The sequence below is a fragment of the Labrus mixtus genome, chromosome 2 (genome assembly GCF_963584025.1).
Source record: "Labrus mixtus chromosome 2, fLabMix1.1, whole genome shotgun sequence".
Taxonomy (NCBI): Eukaryota; Metazoa; Chordata; class Actinopteri; order Labriformes; family Labridae; genus Labrus; species Labrus mixtus.
The window spans coordinates 12480213-12506648 of NC_083613.1; positions in this window are offsets into that span (position 1 = coordinate 12480213).

Here is a 26436-nt window from a genome sequence, read left to right on the forward strand (position 1 = left end):
ATGAGTCACCGCTTGATTATATATTAAAGCTCCTTCTTTGTGTTTGCTCTGTCTCTCTTTCTGCAGCTTCTTTTGCTCTGTGTGTGTGTGTGTGTGTGTGTGTGTCTGTGTTTATGTGTGTGTGTGTGTCTGTGTGTGTGTGTCTGTGTGTCCGTCTTATTGGCTCTGTCTGCATGTGAGCGCTCACAGACTTGTTCTCATGCACAGCTCAGTCAGTCACATTTGTATTTCTTTAAAACAGTTCTTGCAGCAGCAGAACACACTTTGTGTTTGGTGTCTAAAGGCTCCGACCTCATCACTCCTCTCAGTTTTATTGCAGAGATTTGAGGAGTGACGGGATGATATCTTAAACCTTCAGTCGGAGCCTGCAGGTGGATGCTGGGATGGAGGCGGGGCTGAGAGAGAGTGCAGTACCTGGGTGATGAAAGAGCAGAGGCAGCTTAAATAGACTGCTAACTGGAAGGAGGTTTGTGGATGATGAAGCATGTCAGGTGTGAAATCAGTGCAGCTCGAGTTGTTGGCCTGATCTAGCTCGCAGGCGTCTCCTCATTTAAGTCAAACTACAATCATAGATCGGCTTCAGCCATTTACTTGTACGACTGTGCACGTTCCAGAAAACAAGCACCTGAGGAGAATCGATGTCCAACTAGGAAGGATTCATGAACTTTATGTGTCCCACAAGGTGTCAAATGAAGTCCATTTTCAGCCAGAACCAGTTTGAAGTAAACTCGTCGCAGACCAAACGCAGCCGGAATGAAACGAAGAGGCGGGGCTGTGGCTCTTGTTTTGGTGACACACTTGTTGTATAAACAATGACGCCAGCGGGCAGGCGTTCAGATGATGATGTCACTGACGACAGACAGGAAGCAGTCTGACGCTGTGAGGATGATTTGATCGTGATAATATAAAACTGTTCACCTCTCACTCTCTCTTAATAAGCTAGGCTAGCTAAGCAACAGCTGCAACCCTGAGAATGATTGACACGTGAACAGACCAATCAGTGTTGAGCTTTGACTCGTTGTGCATTATTGATGTTTTTCTATTGGCAACAACATTGACTGATATATATATCTACGGACAAATCAGTGATGTTAGCATGGTGTAATGTTTCAATTGGTTAAAACCGAGACAGGACTTGAAAACAGGACTGTCCCGGTCAAATCTGAAAGTATGGTCACCCTATGTACCCCCCAGGGGTTAGGGAAAATCCTAGAAACAAGAACAAACACTCAAACACAGTCTTCATTTTGACTGATTTGTTTGTGTTGCCTCTGTAGAGAACATCTGTTTAAAGGTCTTTTTATATCTTTGATGCGACTGTGTTCCCTCTTCGTTCTTCAACACGAGTCTTCTCTCACAAAGAAAAAAAAAATAGAATATTGGCACAGTAATCGTATCTGGAGAGGCCATCTCCTCTGCTGCAGAAGAAGCGTGCTGCCTGTTGTGACGTGCGTCATTCGAAAACCTTTTAAAGACTCACCTAGTTCATGTATTGACAGAGAGGCAGGACGCACACACACACACACACACACACACACACACACACACACACGCATGCACAGACACACACACACACACACACACACGCACACACACTCACACACACACACACACACACACACACACACACACACACACACACACACACACACATACACACACACACACACATACACACACACACACACACACACACACACAGCCGTTAATGCTTAAGAGGACTCATCTTCATCCAACTCACACTGCCAACCTACCGCTGCTTTACATGATGATACACCTCCATACGCAAGCAGGGTGCTCAAAATAACACGTCGCCCGTCATCTCCCGCCACAAGACCAACATTTTTCTTTAAAGGTCTACTCCCCAAAGTCCTGGTGGGATGTTTCAAATCAAAGATGGAATCTATGCTGCTCCAAGGAGAGGAGCCCCCCCGGAGACGACTGTACCTGTGTTTGAGTCACAGGAAGTCCTGAGGGAGGAGGTTTGTGCCTCAGGGCGTCAGAGCCGGTCTAATACAGCGCGGAACAGGATCATCATTATTACTGTGGAAAAGGTGTATGGTGTAGACACCATCAGAGTCGGATTTGCTCAAAATCTTCCTCGACAGTCGACATGGTTCTTCTCACCACGTCTTTTCCCTCTGCCATCAAATGCACGCCGCCTATGATGAGGAGGCAACAGCACTGTCAGACTAACGACCATGCAGTTTCACTCAGAGACCATTGCTCGATCAGTGGCAAATCTAGAGTCTGTAGGGGTCCTAGACAAAAATCAACTAAGGGGCACCCCAACCAGCATTCATCACCTTTATAATATTTCTGTCAGGGTCCTCCTCCTCTTTCCTGTTTTCACACACTTTTGTTTTTACAGCAGTAATGCATGCGACGCTTAGCAGGGCAGTGATAGTGAGTGCTGTCAGATGGGGCCCCACCAGGGAGGTTTCCTACTGTTGTTGCAAAATGTGTACATTTTGAGCCACTGCTTTGGTTTAAGTTTGTGAGGGGTCCCCGACTGGTCTGACTAGTTGTGCTAATATTTGTCTTAAATAACTACAATTGGAAAATACTATATATTGATAAATCTACAAGAGTTTGCTAGAGCACTGAAAAACAAGACTAGAGGCTCTGAGGCGGACTAGTTCCTGACATTTATGTCTGGCGTGATGACGTTTAATGTCCCCGACAACCACTGTAGTCTAATTCAGCCACTTGCTAGCAACCGCCTTTTAAAGATGCTTAATAACTTCAAAATTCACAAGTGGGGGTATTACCTGACGTAGTTTATGTGGTCTAACAAAACGCCAACATCCGACCTTATTTCAGGCGTCTAACCACAAACTCATTCAAAATCCCCACTGACTTTGTGAGGATAGACCCTCATGGAGCTCAAATGCTGACTTACTTCCAGGTTTTAGGACTCATTCCTATGGCGCCCTATAGGGGGGCCGGTTTAGCTCCTCACTGCATTGGGTTCAGGTTTAGTCTTGATCAACAGCAGTAGCTCAGTCTGTAGGGACTTGGGTTGGGAAATGGAGGGTAGCCGGGTCAAGTCCTTTTGCTTACCAAAGTATAGAAGTTGGTCTGGTTGCTTCAGGTGCCCTTCAGCAAGGCACCAAACCCCCACCAGCTCTGGCTCTGGGAAGCAGCCTCACTCTGTCATCTCTCTATTAATGCATGTCCACAGGTCCTGGTTGTCCATGTGGGGGTAATTCAGGCTTATGTGTGTAAATGTACTTGAGCTTATAAAGCGCTTTTCTAGTCTTCTGACTGCTCAAAGTGCTTTTACACCGCATATCACACCTACACATTCATACACTGATGGTAGAGGCTGCTGAGTAAAGAGTCCATCAGTATTAACTCATCCATTCAGACACATTCACACACTGATGGTAGAGGCTGCTGAGTAAAGAGTCCATCAGTATTAACTCATCCATTCATACACATTCACACACTGATGGTAGAGGCTGCTGAGTAAAGAGTCCATCAGTATTAACGCATCCATTCATACACATTCACACACTGATGGTAGAGGCTGCTGAGTAAAGAGTCCATCAGTATTAACGCATCCATTCATACACATTCACACACTGATGGTAGAGGCTGCTGAGTAAAGAGTCCATCAGTATTAACTCATCCATTCATACACATTCACACACTGATGGTAGAGGCTGCTGAGTAAAGAGTCCATCAGTATTAACTCATCCATTCACACACATTCACTCACTGATGGTAGAGGCTGCTGTGTAAAGAGTCCATCAGTATTAACTCATCCATTCAGACACATTCACACACTGATGGCAGAGGCTGCTGTGTAAAGAGTCCATCAGTATTAACTCATCCATTCATGCACATTCGCACACTGATGGTAGAGGCTGCTGAGTAAAGAGTCCATCAGTATTAACTCATCCATTCATACACATTCACACACTGATGGTAGAGGCTGCTGAGTAAAGAGTCCATCAGTATTAACTCATCCATTCATACACTGATGGTAGAGGCTGCTGTGTAAAGAGTCCATCAGTATTAACTCATCCATTCACACACATTCACACACTGATGGTAGAGGCTGCTGTGTAAAGAGTCCATCAGTATTAACTCATCCATTCAGACACATTCACACACTGATGGTAGAGGCTGCTGTGTAAAGAGTCCATCAGTATTAACTCATCCATTCAGACACATTCACACACTGATGGTAGAGGCTGCTGTGTAAAGAGTCCATCAGTATTAACTCATCCATTCATGCACATTCACACACTGATGGTAGAGGCTGCTGAGTAAAGTGTCCATCAGTATTAACTCATCCATTCATACACATTCACACACTGATGGTAGAGGCTGCTGAGTAAAGAGTCCATCAGTATTAACTCATCCATCCACACACTGATGGTAGAGGCTGCTGTGTAAAGAGTCCATCAGTATTAACTCATCCATTCACACACATTCACACACTGATGGTAGAGGCTGCCGTGTAAAGAGTCCATCAGTATTAACTCATCCATTCACACACATTCACACACTGATGGTAGAGGCTGCTGAGTAAAGAGACCATCAGTATTAACTCATCCATTCATACACTGATGGTAGAGGCTGCTGTGTAAAGAGTCCATCAGTATTAACTCATGCATTCACACACATTCTCACACTGATGGTTGAGGCTGCTGAGTAAAGAGTCCATCAGTATTAACGCATCCATTCACACACATTCACACACTGATGGTAGAGGCTGCTGTGTAAAGAGTCCATTAGTATTAACTCATCCATTCATACACATTCACACACTGATGGTAGAGGCTGCTGAGTAAAGTGTCCATCAATATTAACTCATCCATTCATACACATTCACACACTGATGGTAGAGGCTGCTGAGTAAAGAGTCCATCAGTATTAACTCATCCATTCACACACTGATGGTAGAGGCTGCTGTGTAAAGAGTCCATCAGTATTAACTCATCCATTCAGACACATTCACACACTGATGGTAGAGGCTGCTGTGTAAAGAGTCCATCAGTATTAACTCATCCATTCATACACATTCACACACTGATGGTAGAGGCTTCTGAGTAAAGAGTCCATCAGTATTAACTCATCCATTCACACACATTCACACACTGATGGTAGAGGCTGCTGAGTAAAGAGTCCATCAGTATTAACTCATCCATTCACACACATTCACACACTGACGGTAGAGGCTGCTGTGTAAAGAGTCCATCAGTATTAACTCATCCATTCACACACTGATGGTAGAGGCTGCTGAGTAAAGAGTCCATCAGTATTAACTCATTCATTCACCGCTGACGAAGCAGCAGGAGCAACTTGGGGTTAAGTGTCTTGTCCAAGAACACATCGGACACATGTAATTGCAAGAGTTGGGGATCGAACCCTCGACCTTCCGGTTTTGGGGCGAAGACTGACCAACTGAGCCGGTGTGAGTGGTATGTCTCTGTAGTGTCAAACCAGAACTTCCCCTCTGGGATTAATAATGTATATAAAATAAATGTCCTGACGCTGTTGTGTATGTGCCATCCCCCACTGTCACTCTTCTGCTGTCCAATCAAAGAGCCACAGAGCTGACGGAAACAGCTGACAAACACGTCAGCAAGACACACAGCTGACTCAGCCGGACGTGTACACACCTCAATGGGCGTGAACAGGTGAGTAATGATGGGCATGCTTGTTTTCTTCGTTTGTGTGTTCAGAAGGGGAGTGACGGACGGAGAGAAGTTTACTCAGACTGATCTGAGAAAAGCCTCGGAATTAAACTGCAACAATAAAATACACACCTGAGACGGGTAACAAAAGGAGGGGAGGCCGACGGAGAGGCAGAGTGAAGGGAGGTTGTAGGATGTGGAGAACAGACAGTGTTTGAATGAGTCCAAAGATGGGGCCTTGTGGATGTCTGAGGGGAGGGTGTTCCAGAGGATGGGGGGCTCTGACCCTGTCTCTATTGGTGTGGAGTCTGGACAGCAGGTCAGTGTCCAAGACCGGAGGTTTCTGGATCTAATTGGGAGCTAGTGGAGGAGGATGAGGATTGGGGTGATGTGCTGCCAGGTCTGGAGCGGTTGAGGACTCTGGCGGCGGAGTTGTTGACATATCGGAGCCTGTCTAGGGCTTTGGTACCCCATACAGGACTTCATTACAGAAGTCTAGACCGGAGGTTAAGAAGCTGTGGATGAGGGTTTTCTGTCAAGAAGAGCGGAGTCGAGAGACATTTTTTGATCGAAGTAAAATGGTAAATGGACTTCAGCTTATATAGCGCTTTTCTAGTCTTCTGACTACTCAAAGCGCTTTTACACTGCATGTCACACCCACTCATTCACACACTGATGGTGGTGATCGCTATGTAGTATCATCCTTCAGAAGTTACTAATCCCATTCATACACCACCACCGAAGCAGCGGTAGCAATTCATTGTTAAGTGTCTTGCCCAAGGACACATAGGACATGTTGCCCAGCTGGGAATCGAGCCCTCGACCTTCCGGTTGAGAGGCGACGACTCTACCAACTGAGCCACATCCGCCGAAGCAGGCAGATTTAGTGACGGATTTGATGTGGGAGTGGAATGAGGGTTGAGTCCAGAACGATGCCCAGGGTGCGGACATCAGGAGGAGCAGCAGCAGAGTAAAGATCACAGGGACTACGATGCAGAGCAGAAAGCTCGTAGCAAGGTTTAAAACCAAAGAGATTATGAAATAGAATGAACCATAAAAGCACCATTAAACGCAAACAGCGGACAAAATTGTACTTTGCTCGAGCTGCAATCCCGTGTCTTGCATTGTTGTGTTAGCATGCTAATGTTAGCGCTCTTTAGTTAGCTCGTAGCTTCACAGTGCATGTAAATTGACACAGAATGAGCGTGATCTTAAAACTCTTACTAACATCCAAATAATCAGTGAGTATGTTCTTCTTCTTTTCTCTAGTACTTGACTAAAACAGCTTTTATACACAAGGAGAGGAGCCGGCCGTCCGTCCATGTAAACACGGCTCTGACAACAACACGGCCAGCGGGACTCGAGCTTCTCACTCATTGTAGACAGTCATGACTCAGAGACACATTTACACAGGATACACTTGATCTCTGATATATTTACGTGGAACATGTTGCACATTCTGGCTTTAAAGATTTCTCCTGCATTCTTGTGTTTTGTTTGTTGTCATCGCAGACCAGCTGAGCGTTTAGAGTATGTAGTAATCTTTCACGTAACAACTTAAATAAGAGTCTGTTTTATGAGTCAGAGGTATTAGTGTAATTAGAACAAACTCTGTCGGATGTGATGTTGACCTACACTCTTCAGAGCACCTGGCTGAGCTGCAATGAACGCCTCTTGTCCAATCAGAACACTTGGTTGGACAGAGTTGTATAATCATAGATCAAAAGTTCCTACGCTGTTGCTGTAAATAGAAAGACTTTGACAGATTCAAAACAGAGCTCAGGGATGAATGAATTATGATGAATAGGTCATGGGAACAGTCATGGCATTAGGTATCATGTAGGAGTGTTGTTAAAGGCAGAGAGGTGTCGCAGTGAGTCACAGCAACGCTCCCTGTTTGTTAATGAAGCCGTCATCATCTCCGCCTGCAGGCTAGAAAAAGCTCAACTGAAACCATTGTTCAGTCTTTAGCGATGTTTGTGCCAGGTACACCCGCTCTCTTCTGGCATTATCACTCCTTAAAAGTTCAAAAAGATTTATGAAAAGAGGCAAGAAGATGAGGATTAACTCGTGTGAAAAGACGACATCCCAACCCTTCCAGGGGCCCAGCTGCAATTTAGTGTAAACCTAAAATCTCACCATTGCCCTACGTACACTGTACCACATCTGTCTGGTTTTCACTTTTCAAACTTTCCCAACTTTCCCACCTTAACAGCCTCTGCACTACATCACTTTATTCTATCCATTTTATATCAGTATTCATACAGTTCTTGTTACTTTATTCCTGTTGTTTTTTATCCATCATTGCACTACGGTCACTGTATTTATTTCAGTATTTACCTTTATAGTTATATTGTATATATTAGTTATTAGTTCTGTTGTTCCACCATGGGAAGTTCCTCGAAGAAGCTTAAAGTTTGAAGCCATAAAAAGATACACTTAAGTTATATTTAAGCTTAAATGAGAAGTTCTGTGAACGGCTGGAAAGAACAAAACTGAATATTTGGACCAGAAAGAAAAAGCTCAGACAGGAAAAAGTAAAAGGGATCTATCATTATCTCCTTTATTGTTAGCATACTACAAGCTAAACACACAGCCAAGTTGATCAGGCTGTCTCTAAAGTGAAAAGCTTTGTCGATACGATGTAGAAATAGCAGCGACTCCCGTCTCTGTGGAGATGAAGCTTGCTTTGACTGCATGTTTGAGATACGGACTCGCCAGCCTCAGCCCTCCTCCTGAAAGGCCTCGTCTGTTTCCTGATGAAGAGGAAGTCCATGGCTGGTTCTGGGGACAGGAAGGCTGCTGGCCAACAGGAAAAAGTTCCCTTTGACATGCCAAACACTGTCGACAGCAACATTTGGATGACCTTTAGAAGCGGAGCTGTTTGGACTGAATCCACGGTTCAGATTCTTCACTTTAACTTCAGTTTGTATTTTTATGTTTTAAACCAAATCTTCTGTTGACAGGAGGAATCCAGAATACTCACACTGACTGTGTTGTCAAGTTTAAGATAATATCTCAATGTGTTCACGATGTGCACGATATCAATACTGAGTATATCACATTTAGCGATAGTCCACATGCACATGATCGAGCCGCATCTCAACAAGCTAAGCTAGCATAGCTGCCTGCACGGCTGAAGATAAAAATGAATAATCAAACACAAACACCAGCAGCCTCGGAGTCGACTTCACTCCTCACTCGCATGGACACGGTTTGGCTTTGGAAAAATGGATGTTGCCTAAAAAATGAAAATCAGCAGACGATATCGGAAAGTTGTTGCCGTTAAAGACAACGCGTCACATTAACAACATCTAAAATAATATCAACGAGAGCGAGCTCGTACAATACAAGACTTTATATATAAATATCAGCAATTATCATGTTCTGCAAAATCCCCCAAAAGATTTAGAGATTTTATTTTAGGTCAATATTGCAAACACCTAATAAAAATACATTTTTAACTTGCCTGAGGAAAGTGATAAACTTCCATCCATCCATTCTCTTCCGCTTCTCCAGGTTTGGGTCGAGGTTGCAGCAGATTTCTTATCTGAGAATAACGGAGGATGTTCTGGACGTTGTAAACGAACGTCAGGACGGAATTTAAGGTACAAATTCAGCCGACTCATCTTGAAACACCGATTGGAAGAAGGAGCCATTTAAAAAATCCATCTCAACATCCAGAATAATGTTCCTACACAATAATGTGTTTATAGCGCTCGATGTTTGGACGTTATAGAAGTGTGAGTGTACCTGATGTGGACGTGAATTACAGGCGCAGCACACAAAGTACCAGAGGTCCCGCGGGAATAGGGCTTCATCTAACTCACATGGGGGACTTCAAACCCTGTGAAATCCCTGATGATGTCACAGTGATGTCATCACGGGTTTGTTGAGATTTTCATCTCTGCAACTTAAAAAGGTTCTCTAAGAAGTTCATCTCAGCGTGGAGGTTTGTGACTTTGGTTTCAGATGGACCAAAAAAAAAGAGCGCCACATCAAAGATGAACCACCCGAAGCTCCTCCATCTCGGATGTTTTCTCGCTGTCAACGGTGTCGCCACATTCTCACACCGCGCCTCCTCGTCGGCGCCGAAAACACAGCGATCAGCTCTGCGGCGTCTCAACATGACCTCAGACAGTCATCGCCGCCGCTGAGGTCAGCAGCGTCATAACCACGCTGACTACAGCAGCTGCTAATAAGAGTGTGAAGGCAGGCGGGCAGGCGAGCGGGCGGCTCGGTGATGACTCACCAGACAAAATGGAGGCCGTTGAAGGAAAGCTGGGTGCGTGTATGTGTGTTTATATGTAGAGATGGAGTAGGTGGGGGGGGGGGCGTTACTTGAAAAGGTGCAATGACAGCTGAGGGATCGCCAATTAATTTAGCGTTTGACGTCAGGTGGACTTGGCACGCTGTAATGAGAGGAGTGAACAGCAGGTGAGGTTGACTTTGGAAGATGACGGGGGCAGTGAAAGCTATTGGAGATGACATTTATCAGGTTTGCAGGGCGGGCGGGGGGGGGGTCATGGGAGGATGAGTCAACAGGCAGGTAATTGCCATCGAATGAGATAAAATAAGCTTTTAAAGCATCACTGTCTTTAGTTGTGTTTCTGTCAGTCAGACTTTCAAAATAAAGTGTGTTTGCTTCCAGAGCTGCCTCACTCTCTGCTCTGCTGTGGCTCACTGTTATCTGCAGCACTGCTTTTACGTCCCCCACAGAATAAAGGGAGACTGATTAGCTCCCTCTCAATCCTCTCTGGGAATTCCTCTGTTAGGGGAAATGCCTCTCCAGCTCTCGGCCCCGCCCGGCTCCTCTCGGCCGGGGAGACGTCTGCCTGCCTCGTCCCCTTTGATCAGTGCCGGAGCGACTTCATGATAACAGGCTTCAGCTCGCTGGATGATTGAATTCAGGTGGAAGGGCTCATTTCCAGGGGCATTGATCGCTTCCTTAATGAACAGACGCCACGGAGCCTTCCCTATCAGGACTCCTCGTTTTACATTCATGGCGGTTAAACTCGGACAAACAAAGAGCAGAGATAAGTCTGCTTCTGAGTCAGTCCGCCTGCACTCTCATCTAAGAAGGAATCACAGCAAAAGAGGCCGCGCTAGATTAAACCTCCATTATCCTACGTCAGTGGCTTGACTTTGAGGAGGCAGGAAATGACCTTTTCTTTTACCTTTCTCAGCAGCCACATTGATTTTTACGACACGAACACACACAGTGGCGGTTTGGGAGCTGCCTGGAAAGCTGGTCGAGCAGAAAAACAAATAATCCCGAGACACAATTGACTGCACACAAGATGGGATCACAGCTGACGGGGCGGTCTGCAGAGGCTCTTTTAGACGCTCATCTGTGATCCAGATGATGAAATGAGAGTCAGACTACGGCCAGGATGCTCGAGGGTTCGATCCCCAGCTCCTATAGACACAAGTCCAATGCATCCTCAGGATAGATAACCCCAAGCTGCTCCTGTCGGCGGTGTGTGAATGTGTATGAATGGATGAATTAATACTGATGACTCTACTCAGCGGCCTCTACCATCAGTGTGTGAATGTGTGTTAATGGATGAGTTAATACTGATGGACTCTTTACACAGCAGCCTCTACCATCAGTGTGTGAATGTGTGTTAATGGATGAGTTAATACTGATGACTCTACTCAGCGGCCTCTACCATCAGTGTGTGAATGTGTGTTAATGGATGAGTTAATACTGATGGACTCTTTACGCAGCAGCCTCTACCATCAGTGTGTGAATGTGTATGAATGGATGAGTTAATACTGATGGACTCTTTACGCAGCAGCCTCTATCACAGCGTCTGGCAGCAGGCCATCCCACCAACAATCCTGAGAAACCTACAAGATATGAGAGCTCCCAGGAAAATATGTGATTAGTAACTAAGATAACCAAACACAAACTGTTGTTCTTGAGAAACGGAAACGCAGAGTGTGTGGAGAGGAGGAGCGGATAAGGCGACCTCAAATAGACAAAATGAGAAAATGCAGCTTTTCTGATCAATCCGTCACCTGAGGCTTCAAAATGTTCTGTTTATGGGGCGCTGGTGACACAGTGGTTAGTGCGCACGGCCCAGGTTCGAATCCCACCTGTGACTCCTTTCCTGCATGTCATTCCCCACTCTCTCTCTCTCTCCCTGATTTCCAACTCTATCCCTTGCCCTATCTCTCCATTAAAGGCAAAAAAAGCCCAAAAATAAATCTTTAAAAGAAAAAAAAAATTCTGTTTATGTAGCATGTCAGCGTTTTTCCACACGTGTTTCTTATGTTTAACATCAGCTGCAATTTAGTCAACAATTAGCTCAGCAGCACAAGAGTGCAACACTGATACTGAAGGTCCGGTGTCTGTGATACCCCCCTGATGGAGTCTAGACCCTGGTGGTGGTGGTGATACCCCCCTGATGGAGTCTAGACCCTGGTGGTGGAGGTCATAGAGGAATGCAGGATGTGATGAGGAGTGGGTTTGCTGAGGCTGGATCTGAACTCTGCTGAACTGGGATGGAGGTGACCGGGGCAGAGGAGGGTCGCAGCGATCGCACTGAAATTGACAGAACTGACCCTCACTGTCTGCTTCAAGACAAACTCTGCAGAGACCAAAATGACTGAGCCCAGGTATTCTCTGAGAAAACGCCTGATGTTCTCTGCTCTGTGTGTGGACAGGTCCTCTCGTCTGAGAGAAGTTTTTGTAGCTCATCACGTTTTTCTCAGTGACTCAGAGATGAGATTTAGTTTCCCCCCCATGGCTGACTCATCGGGGCTGTTTTGATCACAATCTCCAGAAGTGTCACTAACTATTGGTCAGAAGTCATCCTCACTTACATTCACACTTTCCGTGCTTCTGCTCTTATTCTCTTTTGTTGTCTTCTGGAAGTTATAAAACATATTTTTTTATGACGTTATCCTGCAGATATCTTCTTCATTGTTTCATCCCAAAATCACACACTTCTTAACGAGCAAACATGTCAGTGCAACATCCGCTTAGCTTGAACCCATCAGATTCATTATGTAACTCAAAGTCACACATTTCAATCTGCTCTGATTTTCATTCACATCCAGTCGTCAGTCAATCAGTGGCTGTAACCCTGCAGTGGACAAAGATAGAGAGAGATAAATGACTCACTGATCAGCGGGAACAGATCAATGGAGGTGGATCGATGATGGAGCTGATGCAGAACAGCTGTGTCCGGAACTGATTTTTACTTTTTGAGTATTTAACAGGTCAAACCTGCAGCTGTGCCTTAGTGGTAGAGTCGGTCGTCTCTCAACCGGAAGGTCAGGGGTTCGATCCCCAGCTCCTGCAGCCACATGTCTGATGTGCCCTTGGGAAAGACACTTAACATCAAGTTTTAGTCACACCTGCAGAAGTCAGTGGTCCTGAGTCTGGCTCTGCTGTTGGTTCCTAGAAGCATAAACTATCGTCAGATGAAAGCTGACGGGTTCTGAGAGTGAGTTTGCTTAACTAATAAAATAACTTTGAGTGTGTTGTTGATGGAAACTTTTTTTCATAATGCAACACACAGCAGGAACTTGGGGTGTGCTAACAGATAAAAATGCTGCACATAAGAGTGCAATAAAGAAAGCCACAGAAACCATTTCATATTTCTTTAGTCCAAGCAGCAACCTCTGGTGTTGAAAAATGGAGCTGATTCAGGACTGTAAAATCCTGCAGTTCCTCGAGTGTCCACTAGAGGCTGGCTGCAGAAGCACAGGAAGTCACATACACACCCATTCTAAAAAGCCTGTTTTTACAGCAGAGATTAACATGTTTACAGCCTGGTTCAAAAAACCAAATAGGTCTGATTAGCTCATGTCTCGATCGACACACACTGTACGGGGGGGGGGAAAGTTTTGATGACTCATCAGTTTTGATTTGATGAAGGATAAGAGTTATTCACAATAAGGCGTGTAGCTGACCTGATTGACAGGTGAGCGCGGTGTAACAGTTTGTCAGGAGTCTTAAAACCCGCCTCAGCTCCAGCTCTCAGCCGGTTGACACAATTTCCAGCATGGAGACCGCTATCGATGGGACTCCAGCGCCCCCTGCAGGAACAGACGGGTCGACGTCACTCAGGCTTCGTCCAGTAAAGTCTTTAATGATCACATACATGAATTAACTGTTTGTTACATGAAGGAAGAGGAAATGTTAAAAGTCAGCTGATGAATGAATGGAGCTAAAGCAGTTAGCTGATGCTAACTTGTTTGGTCTGAGTTAACGCTTTAAATTTAACCACATCTCATACTTATTGCAGATGTAGTTCACTGTTAGCTTTTCCAAAACTGAGTCATAAGCTAGTAAACTAAAATGTAAGCTACACTGTCATGAACTCTTCCTATAAACACACACACACACACACACACACACACATACAAACACACACACACACACACACACACACACTCATCCCCTGCGCCTGCAGTTCCAGCTTCACTGACCCACATGTCTGCCCTCCTCCGTCCCTGCAGGATTGTGGAGGATTAATGTCTGTTTCTCACTGCACATGACGACACAGCAGCTAAATTTGCACTCACAAACATCAACTCACTGGAAAACACTTTACATCATTATTTTATTCTCATAGTACCTTGGTGAACTAAGTAAGTATTCTCATATAAAAAGACAAAACACGAGATCCTTCACAGGCTGCATTCATCACCCCTATATCAATCCCTCTCTTTCTCCTCTTTGCATGAAGTGCCTTTCTGAGAGGGAGATGTATTCCCACTGGGAGTGCAAACTCATTTCCAGATTTTGGACATTTATATTCAAAGAAATTAGAGGGATATTTAACAGGACCACGGTGGTGCAGTGGTTAGCGCATTAGCCTCACAGCGAGGAGGTTCCTGGTTTGAATCCCCATCTGTCAGGAGCCTCTCTGTGTGGAGTCTGCATGTTCTCCCCGTGCATGTGTGGGTTCTCTCCAGGTACTCCGGCTCTCTCCCACAGTCCAAAGACATGCTCGTTAGGTTAACTGCTGACTCTAAATTGCCCGTAGGTGTGAATGTGAGTTTGGCTGGATGTCAGTCTCTATATGTCAGCCCTGTGATTGACTGTGAACAGTCCTGGGTGTAACCCTGCCTCTAGCCCAATGACAGCTGGACTGGAGCGAGGCAAACAGGAAAAGGAACAGGAAACGCGGTATAGATAATGGATGGATTGATTTTAAAAAAAAGACCCTGGTGTTTCCCCTTCTAGGACTTCCCTCTAGAGAGTTGCACCTCCCTGAATCAAATTAGAAGCCCCCCGCAGTTAGTCATTACTGAGAGCTGCTGTCATGTTGTCAATAAAAGTGAATCCTCTTTTAAATATGTTGTTTGTTATTCAAAACTTTTTACAATTATGTCAAAGCTCCAGAAACACAACAGTCACCTTCTTCCTGTTGGTGCAAAATAACTTGTAACATGTAAAAATAAGTGTTTTAATGTGCTGAGATCAAAGGCGTGTTGGTCTTAGTCATATGACTCAACATTTCATCAAACTCACTTTCTAGAACATGCTGCTACAAAAACACTTCCTCTGATATTTCAAGACACTCCCAGCACTGTGATGTTTCATCTGAACACAGTGCACAGTATCAGCCCATCACTAGTTTCATGTAGTATGTGTTGGGTCATGTGCGTACGGGCAGAGGATCAAGGTGTGGGGGATCAGCCTTCAGTGTGGTTAAGGTTGAACGTAGTCCAGTGCCCACACAGCCCGCTCCGTCACCTGTGACTCAGTCATTCATGGGAATATCTGACCCGTGCATCATCTCACTTTTCAACATGTCCGCTCTGGTTTGGGATTTGCAAACACCGAAGGTCAATACGTTCCTTTGTGTATGAGGTATGAGTATGTTCCCATGCAGCTCTGTTAGCGGCCTTAAAGTGTCAAGTGATAAATGTAGATCATGCAAAGTGCATGGCCTTTATCCGTATTTGAGTGTATATAAATATGGACAGGGTGTCTCCGTCTCCTTCACTTTTGCTAAAAGTGAAGCCAAAATACACCCAAGACAGGGCTGACGTATCCCCCGAAGTCGTAACTTGCAACACGTACACACGTACAAAGGTGGCTGGCTGGAGGAATCGTAGAATTGAAACCTTCTGATAACCTTTAAGGTGCTTCAGAGATCCTTCAGGGGGGTGCAGTCCACAGCAGAACAGATTTTTGAGTCAATTTGGAGCAGCATATCATGATTATGGAAAGTTTAAAAACTGTATTGTTAGTTTTTGTTACATTTCCTCTCGCCTTTCCTCCTCTACTCTGATTAACGCTGATAGGAGCCATATTTGTCAAAGTGCTTTTGATGTCACATCTACTCTTTTTTCTTTTTTTGCATCAAATAACTGATTAAAACAAAACTGCTCAGAAAAACATGAACACATAATAACTTTGGTTAACATGTTTTGCACTCCTAATACGTAACTATTGATTTTATTTCATAACTCAACGTCTTAAAGATCCAATCAGTAAGATGTGTAGTGAGTGAAATGATAGAGTGAGCTTACTATCTGATCAGACATTAAGGAAACATGTTGAAGTGCTGGCTTCTCTGACAACAATGCAGCAGCCAGTATGTCCTCCTTCTAACTTTAGATTCTGGTCCTGAATGGTCTGGATTTGTTTGGACCAGAGAAGGTAGGCGGTTTTAAGACACCCCCACACGGCCGTTTTGGACGCCCCTCGGTTTGCCAGATATGAGACCAGTTATCAGGTCAAACCAACAGGTGTTACAGTGATGGAAGCGGGAAAGAGAACTGGTTCAGATAGAAGTGATTGTACCCGACCTAAAAAGCCTCTGCATGTTTCTAATAAGCTCCACGAGCAGAAACGTGCTCAAACTAGGATCAATATTGGAGATGCTTTTGAAACATGGAGAGAGGTTAGAACACAGAAAGGTTTACAGACCGATGCAGAGCTGGATAAACACTGAAGCTTCAGTGTTCACCACATGGCAACCTGCGTGAGCATCGACTCTAGAGAGGGGGGGGGGGGGGGGGGAGGGACAGCTCTCTACAGTGTTTAGAATTTGGACTGCAGTACCCATTTTAAACACTAGGTGTCAGAGTTACATATTGCTCCTTTAATGTTATATGGATACTCAAGGGTTAACTTTCATTTATTCCCTGTTATGTGTATTTCCTAATCTTCCCCTGCCTTTACTCCGAGCAGCCTCATCAAGAAACTGGGGTTCCTTGTAATCAAGGCAGAGTGTTATCCAGATAAAATAAGTCCTTCATCCCATCAGATAGTGGGAAGGAAGGGAGGAAGGAGGGGGAGAAGGAAGGGAGGAGGGGGAGAAAATCCTCCAGCAGAGAGGGTGATGTGTAACCTTCATGTCCTCTCAAACAGCAAACTCGTTGGTGAGTCAGTGGGTTGAGGAGGCAGCCTGGGGAGTCACAGCCAATATAAAGTGGAGAGAGAGAGAGAGAGAATGAAACGTAGAGTCAATCCTCCCACTCCTCCCCTCACGCTGACACTGATTGGGGGAAGTAAGATGGAGACAGACAACATGTGAGTCACCGGCTGAGCCCCACCTCAGCTCCTCTGACAGATTGTTAAAGAAACGAGGAAATGTCAAAACCCACTCGAGAGTGTGCTGAAGACCAGTTTCTGAAGAAGTCCAGGTTTCTCATGTTACAGGAAAGACAATGTAAACAAGATAATGTCCGATAAAGATCCTAGCATGGAGGCGACGTTGAAGTCTGAAAGAAGACACTCAGCAACCAAAAGGAGGAGCAGAAACTCTAACTTCAGTCAAAGAGATCTCTTTACACTTAAAGGCTTAAAGACTTTCAGAGCAGATTTTCAGAATAAAACAAATGCTCTCCTTCTCTCTCGTTCTTTTCTCTTCTGTCTCCACACTTTCCCCGCCTCACACGGACAGACACAGATGAGTGCCGATGAGTGACATCTGAAAATAAGATTTCAGGTGATGATATGAAGTTGAAAGTTGATTTGTTTTGTTTGTCTCTTTAGGCCTACTAAAGTATTTTCTTTGGTTTGGAAAGTCAGTCGGTTCTCCTTCCGTCTTATGGCCTGTTTTCAATACAAAACCAGTTCAACTTAGTAGTAGTTCAACCTTTAGAACAGCGCCACGATCGTCAGTGTAACTTCTCACTCAACGACCAATCAAAGTGGAGAAGGGGCGGGACTTCTGATATCAGCGTTGTCAACAGCAATGGTTCTGCCTCGTCTTTTGGAGGGAACAGTTTCAGGTGTCGAGCTGCTGCTGAAGTCAGGACACGACTCCTTTTCCTTTCTTCATGTTTTCTTGTATTAAAGCAAATATTAAACACACGGAGCTAAAACACACCTAACGGACGTTACCGAGGCAGGCAAAAGTTAACGTTAGTAACCTAGCAACAAGGAGCGCTGGTGAGAAGCGCTCTGATACGGAGGTCGTGGGCGCTGCCGGCGTAAACCGTGCTGTCTGTGGAGACAGACCCTTAATCCTGCGTCAGACTCAGAGAAACCTCGAAGGGCTCTGTTTTAATTTTATGAACGATTCGAGTTATCCATGCTTGGGCGCGTAGCTGACCTGGCTTACTGAAGGTTAACTGAAAGTGAAAACATTTCCATCATGGCGGCTGCTGCCGATGAGCCTCCGAGGCTGTCGCCGTAACAGATGGATGACGTCACTCAGGCTTCATCCACTAATATTTACAGTCTACGAGTCAGAGGTTAAGATATGTTATGCTAGTAGCAGCTAAAGCTAACTAGAGCTAATTTAGACAAGGAGCATTCTGCAGAGTCTGGTAAGATCACTTCTTTTCTAACTTTTCACACTCAAGTATAAATTGATTTATTACGATGATTTATACGCCCACACTGTTAAAAACGTGAACATAAAACTGTGACCTGGCTTGTCAAAAGGCATTCTGGGAAATGTAGGAAAACAAACTGATCTGAAGAAACGTCACAAAACCGCAAATATCTGATCAAAAAATAATATTTTCACCTCTGCCACCAACTACTGTACCTCTGCTTGATGTTTCTGACACACTGACACCTGCTCCACATAATAACAGTCTGTGCTAGGGTGTATATTTATACACTATAGGCTGTGTGTGTGTGTGTGTGTGTGTGTGTGTGTGGCAGTAATGTCTGTACAGACTTCCTGTGACGTGGGCACTCCCTGGTCACCGCCCGCTCCCAGCACTCCTATCTATCACATCTTTCCATCACTGCCTCTGTGTTTCCATCCGTTGAGTGGGAGAGCGTCTGTGTTGTGAGTGTGTGTGTGTGTGTGTGTGTGTGTGTGTGTGTGTGTGTGTGTGTGTGTGTGATTAAAGCGGAGCAGTGCAATCTGTAAGGTCCCAGTGAGTTTAATTCCAGCTGAGTGGATTTGGCTTTGTGCCTCCCACACAGGTGATGAGAGGGGAGGACGGAGGGGGGCAGGCTGGACAAAAAGGGATGAGAGATGAGGATGGAGGGAATATAGAGATGGAGAGAGAGAGGGAGATAAAAGGAGACAGACGGGCGGAGGAGAGGAGCGGTCGGGTTCAGGAGCTCCTCTTAAGTTCCGGTCTTTGAAGAAAATAATAATCCCTTCTCTCAGTGCATCTGCTGGGAGAAGGAGGGGGCGGGGGGGGGATTTCTGATACATCTTCCTATGAAGGTCACGTACACATTTCATGAAGAGCCACAGTCCTCATGCAACTCTATTGTGTTTGGATTGAAGCGAGTCCCCAAAGCAAGGTAAAAACCAGCTGGTCTGCAGACCAAAGCTATTTTTATACCTGCATTTCTGCCCGCAGTTATTTTATTTTTAAAGGAGCAGTATGTAGCTCTTACCCCTAGTGTTTAAAATGGGTACTGCAGTCCAAATTCAAATCATTGTAGAGAGCTGTCCATTTTTGCCTTTCTATAAGTGCTGCATGTAGTTTGACAAATTCCCGGTTTCAACAAAAGAGTGGAGCATGACAAAGTGGTGAACTATATCTGTGCTGCGTCCTCACATTGACTCACCCTGACTTCACCCTGAAAATGTAATGAGGGATTGGCGTGAAAGAGTCCCGATAAAAAGGGACTAAAAATGTCGGGTATTTGCGTTCACACATGCAGCTCACCCAAAAGTTTCAGGATTTTTTGGGGGAGTTTTGTGCAGGTGTGAATACATCTTTATTGAGTAAAGTTAAAGTCTTCATGCAAACTGCAGAATGCTCTGTATTGCTTTGGTCAGTGGTTCCCAACTGGTGGGTCGGGACCCAAAAGTGGGTCACAGAGCCGTTTTCAATGGGACCCCTGTTTCAGGTGATCACATTTCAAACCAGGCTGAATTTAGAGTCCGATGTTATGCAGGATTTCGTTTCAAAAGTGTTGATAATGTTTGTTCTTCTGATTGAAACAATCGCAGGCTTTGCTTTTTTTGTCCTGTCCTGTCCACTTTCACCTGTGAAACACACACACACACACACACATACACACACACAAACACACACACAGCTGCAGAGACCACCACTCAATTGTCTGCAGGAATGTTTTTGAGCGTGCAGGAGAACGTACTTCCTGGAACAACAAAGGCCGGTTTGCCAGGCTTCAGGAAATGTTCAGTGGAAGCTGAAGGCTGTTTCTCCTGTAAATCAATGTGTTTCTTTTTTCTAAGGTTTCGATGATGATGCCTACAAAGATGGAGAAGAAGAAAATCATGCACCCCAAACTCTGACTGCTCACAGAGCTTCTTGAAATCAGCTCTCCAGCCGTGTAGCATCGTTAGAGTCCTGCGTTCTCTGCCATGACCTTGAAAATAAAAACTTCAGTTTGCTTTCAGGGGAATGTTTTGTTCTCTAAGGGGGAATATCTTGATATACATATTGTGTATATCAAGATATTCCCCCTTATCATCCTAAGTGCAGGTCAGGATTTATTCCGCAGGGCTCTGATTATCCATCGGCTGACTCACCGTTGAAGGCTTAGAGTGATATTTATTTCCTTCTTAAAGTACCGCTAACACCCTCAGAGATGCTAACAGCTTCAGTCTCACCACAGTCCCTTTGGGTGTTTATCTCCTCGCTTCCTTCCTCGTTCTCCTCTGTGACCTGCTGCACTCAGCGGAAGTGAAGAAGGATAACAATAAAGTGACACAAATATGTATATTTATAGATGCTAAAATGAGAGAGCAAAGCTGCAGAGGAAGGCGGGGCTTTGCATGATGCATATACTGCTGAGGATGCGGTGCTATAAAGCGGAGCGGGCAGACATGCCGGCGACTGTATTCAAACACTATGAGCCACTTTCATTCTCTCCATTTGATTCATTACAGAGACAGTGCAGCTTTGAGATGTTTCAGAATGTCCTGCTGAAACACCGAGAGGCAGCTGGAACAAATTTTACGAACAGAAGTAAAGCAACAACATCACCAATAAAATCTGAAAAGCTTGAACAGCATTGTTTGCTTTTGATTTAATGCCCCCGCCTGTTCTGTTTGGCTGCCTTTGTGAAGCACTTTGTCACTTGGATTTTGAAAAGTGCTGCATAAATAAAAGTTATTATTGTTTTTGTGCATGCAGCAAATTCGAAAACACAAAAGTCCAACGAATGCAACAATGTAAAACGTGCTGCAACTTCATGAACATCGAGCTGCACATGAAAAAAAGAAATCAAAAACATATATTCAGAAGCTTCTGCACGGAGACAAACGCTGTGAATCCAGTCTCGCCGTGTTTTTGAATCTTTTCTTAATTTGCTGCATGTTTCCCCCTGATGTTCAAGTTTCTGCAGGTGTCAGTCATTTGAGTATTTGAGTCCTCGTCAGCCACCGACCCTATATATGTAAAAAATATTTTAGAAAAAAACACATGACACATCTGTCAAGGGTTATTATGGAGGCACACCCGGGCTGTGAGAGCTTTCATTATGACAACAATGGTTACGCTCGTCTAACAGGATGAAGCTGTCATGAGTCTTTAACATTCTTAAAGGGATAGTTTGTGTTTGTTTCGTGTGGGGTTGTAAGTGTTAGGCACAGAAGATGCCGATCAGTTCAGACTCTTTATCGACACACACATGTACCCACCCCAGCGTTGCTTTTTAAGGTCAGGTGCAGCCTACCTTCTGTGCCAGCGGTCTGTTTGTAAGGTTATCTTTATTGTAAATATACTCACTATTAACAAGAAGCTAAAACATCATTAAACAATAGTCTTTCCCTTTAATGTCAACACATCCAGCAAACACACAAAAATAAACAGCCAACACTGTTCCTGCTTCTAAATGATAAATAATAATAATCAATTCCGGTTAAATCATCTAGTTCAGTAGTTCTCAACTGGTGGGTCGGGATCCAAAAGTGGGTCGTGGAGCTGTTTTCAGTGGGTCGCGAATGTGTGCCTCAGCTCCAGCTCTCAGCCTGTCGTTAGGTTGACTGAAAGTTAGACTGAGACAGCATTTCCAGCATGGAGACCGCCGTCAATGGGACTCCAGCGCCCCCTGCAGGAACAGACGGGGGAGGACACTCACTATGTCTTTGGCCGTGTAAACTGTAAGTATGCTGCTCCTCTGAGACTTTATGCAAACAGTCATGAGCGATTAGATGGACTACAACAACAATGGCCGCCTCCTGCTGCTCACTCTCAATCCACTTTTCCCCTAAACGTTCTCTCTGAGTAACGACCCCTCCTCATCGTCTGTCCACACAAATGTTCTTGTGTTAGCCATGTTTGTATGTTTTCACCTCACCGCTCTGCAGAAGGAAGAGAGCAGCTGTTTTCAAAACCCTTCCTACCACCTTCTATCAATGGTAGTTTGTAGTACTTCATTGGACAGTACTATGTTGTATGTTCTGCCAGTCGGTGGTTATTCTGCAGTACACCAGGCCCGGCTAAGCTAGTTTCTGGTCTTGGAATGAGGAAGTAAACAACAGCCCAGCTGAGGTTAAATGCCGTTACAGCGTAGCGTCCACTTAGAGTCTGAAAAAAGAGATTAATTTAGATTTTCATGATTCAGAGAATCAACAAAGATAAGTGGTGGTCTCTTTGTGTGGTCTGATTGAGATTATTTCCTCTGTTACGATGGACGTTGCTGTCCGTCTTGTCGACCTCTGACCTGTGTGTGTTGATTCATTAGAAAGTCACACTCCCGACTACTGGCCAGGCATGTATACTGCAGCGTATCAATGTGCACGGAGGTTGTTATCAACATCTAAATCAATCAGACCGATGGTATCGTTTAAGTTCTCTCTCTGGAGGTGTTTCATGTTTGTTTCGGTCAGAAACTATTACATAGTGTGTTTTTATCGTCTGGTATTAGCTAACAAAACAAAGGTACTCCTGGAGGCGTCCATGTTGCTTTTCTGGAACGCAGATAACTCTGGTGTGATGTCATTCCCAGTTCCAACTTCTGACTCCCGAGGTAAATGTAACGCGGCATATATGCGGAAACACAGAGATACTTATGAGCTGTCTTGAAAGGAAGTAGCACACTGAGCGTGTGTGTGTGTGTGTGTGTGTGTGTGTGTGTGTGTGTGTGTGTGTGTGTGTGTGTAGAAGATGATGTGCTTCTGGATGATGTGTGTAAATGTGAATATGTTGCGGGTGCACAACATGTACTCAGCTCTGCTCGATTGTCGTCCTCTTTCACAGATCTGCATGCATGCGCATTTGTGTTATTTTAAGAGATGTGATGAGCGTGGGCTCTTCTCTAAACTCCTCTGGAACCGGGTCATGCTGTGAATCACTGCAGAACAGAATAAACTCAGCTCCGCTTCAGGTGCTGCGTTTTGTCAAATAAACACATAGTTGTGTTGAACGCAACAACATGGGTGTACAAATAAATAACAAGGTGTGTGCTCTCATGGCTTACACGTCACAGAGAGGCGTGAAAACGCCTCCAGCTCGTCCCTGAGAGCGCTTTCACCTCCGAGGGACAAACAGGGAGAGCCAAATATAACAACACCTGAGGCTTCAACTATTTATACACACAGGACGTTTCACCAGGGACCCACAGGGACTGTTCTAATTGGTGACGAGAAAGGGGTGAATTACCTTATTTTTCATCTCACACACACACACACACACACACACACACAGAGTCTTGCTCTCTCCTTGACTTAGAGTTTGTCTTTCCTCGAAGAGTCATGACATGACGGTGAGCAGTGGGTGGAAACAGGGCGTGATGAGTCAGGCCTTTAAAAGAGCTCTCTCTTCCGTGTGTATGTGTGTGTGTGTGTGTGTGTGTGTGTGTGTGTGTGTGTGTGTGTGTGTGTGTGTGTGTGTGTGTGTGTGTGTGTGTGTGTGTGTGCGTGTGTGTGTGTGTGTGCGTGCTCAGCATGTGTCATCTGGGCCATCGTATCATGACTTGATCTCTGGAATGCCAAACATTCCTGGTGCGTTATTGGATGAGGCAGCCTCTGGTCGCCCGGTGTTTTGGATGTGATTGGACTTGAGTGTGTGTGCGGTTACTCAGCACGCTGACGTGTGTGTTGTTGCTGCGTCTCATTAAAGACTCATTAACTGGATCTGACATGTGACTACATGACAACAACAATCCATGAAATTCTTTTTGGTTGACTTTTTTGAGAAACTTGCGGTGGTTAATGTTGTTTTGTTGCTAACAACACTTTAGAGACTCAATATTTACGTCATATGTTTATTCACTGAACATTGTAATCAGCTTCTACACACTCTACTTCTATGACAGCTGTATCACTCCAGCGGTGTGGCCGGATTCTGTGCTTGTCTGCCTCATTGGGTTTATTTAGTGGGTTATAAAGTTGGCTATATACAACAACAATGGCGGACTCCAGAGTTCTGTTTGTGCAGCTCACTCTTTAAGATGCAAAAAAAGCTTCTCCAGCAAAGTGTAGATTGACTGCATCATCAGTGTCTGTGTGTACAATGAAAAAGAACTCATTTTCAAAGAAAAATCCAGATAAAGGGAGGGTGAAAAATGTGTCCGTGTTCACACATGCAGCTAACCTCGAAAAGGTCAGGATATGTTCAAGAGTTTAAAGCATGTAAGTAACATGTAAAATCCTCTTCTCCATGTTCCTCTGACTCTAATATGTGTCTCTAGTCCGTCTACAAACCCCCCAATGATGACAAAAGTCCATCCTCTCCATCTACTGCCTGCTCCACTTTTCAGAAAATGTGCGCTCAAACAGGCCGTTTGGAGATTTTCCCTTCATGACATCACAAAGGGCAGTAACCCCTCCCCCAGGTGGGTGACACTCCCACAGCTAGGTGTTTTTTCTGCCCTCTGAGTCTGCCTTCTCACCGTAAACAATAGGACATGGACCGAGAAACACCGAGCCACCCAAACCCTTCCAGAGACAGCTCATTTACATATTTAAAGGTACAGACACAGAAACAGCCTGTTCTGAGCAGGGCTGAAATAGAGGGGTTTATAGACATGATCAAATAGAAGATCAGAGTGGATTTAGAACAAGAAACTTCACAGACATGTTTTGAGGAGCTCTGAGACTTATTTACACTGAAGAAGAGGAGGAGAATATGTGACTTTTAAGGTTTCTCTTGTTGACCTTTTAAACAATTCAAAGAGAGTGTGTTAACTAAAAATCATCAGGTCATTGTCACACTGATGTCATTGAAAGCTGGTTCTCATTAAAAACACTCAGGTCATGTGTTCTTTTATTATTGAGACTGTGACATTTCCAGAAATGACTGCAGCTTTTACGATGACTGTACTTCAGACTGTTAACTGTATTTATACTCTGAAACTTCTGCCTTCCAGTCCGTTTTTGGTACCCGAGAGGGATTCCAGTGAGATGTCCTCAGTGGTCAGCTGGTTGAGATGAGTAATGGGGCCAATCAAAGGGAACAGCATCATCATCTGCGGGCTCTGCAGAGAACCAGGATGCACCTGTGCAGCTAAAGGGGGGGAGGGGGTGTGTGGAGGGGGGTACATGTTCCAGAGAAGGCAGCCTATTGTGTGTTTTGGTGCTTTTTATAAGTCCCATGGAAAGGGGAGATTTTGAACAGGAAGTGACTTGACGCACTCACATACCGCTCTAATGCAGTCTGTAACAGTTATTGTCTGCTGCTGTGGCCAACGTATTCAGTCTATAATTAGGAAAAATGCAAGCAAAACATGCTTTTCTGAGCTCTCTCCCCCCCCCCCCCCCCCCCAAAAAAGGAACATTGACAGGTACAAATGTTGTTTTTGATAACTAATTATGATTAAGTTTAAAGCCGGAAATATTAAACCTCTAGTAAACCGAGTAATTTGACCTAACAGCAACTGCAAGTGTGGAAAAACTGCAGTTCCTCAAGTGTCCAAACCGAATAGAGAGAGAGAGGATTGACCACAGACTGTAAATATGAATGTTTGAAGCCTGAGTGATGTCACCCGTCTGTCCCTGCAGGGGGCACTGGAGTCCCATCGATGGTGGTCTCCATGCTGGAAATGCTGTCTCAGTCTAACTTTCAGTCAACCTAACGACAGGCTGAGAGCTGGAGCTGAGGCAGGTTTTAAACCTCCTGACAAACCGTTACACCGCACCCACCTGTCAATCAGGTCAGCTACACGCCTTACTGTGAATAACTCTTATCCTTCATCAAATCAAAACTGATGAGTCATCAAAACATTCACCCCCCGTACAGTGTGTGTCGATCGAGACATGAGCTAATCAGACCTATTTGTTTTTTTGAACCAGGCTGTAAACATGTTAATCTCTGCTGTAAAAACAGGCTTTTTAGAATGGGTGTGTATGTGACTTCCTTTTATTTTTACTTGTACTGACACAATTAGAGCAGTGTGTTTTCCATCAGCGTCGGCTTGATGACAATAGGGCGGGCACATGACATCACAAATACTTTTTACGGATTAATCAATTGA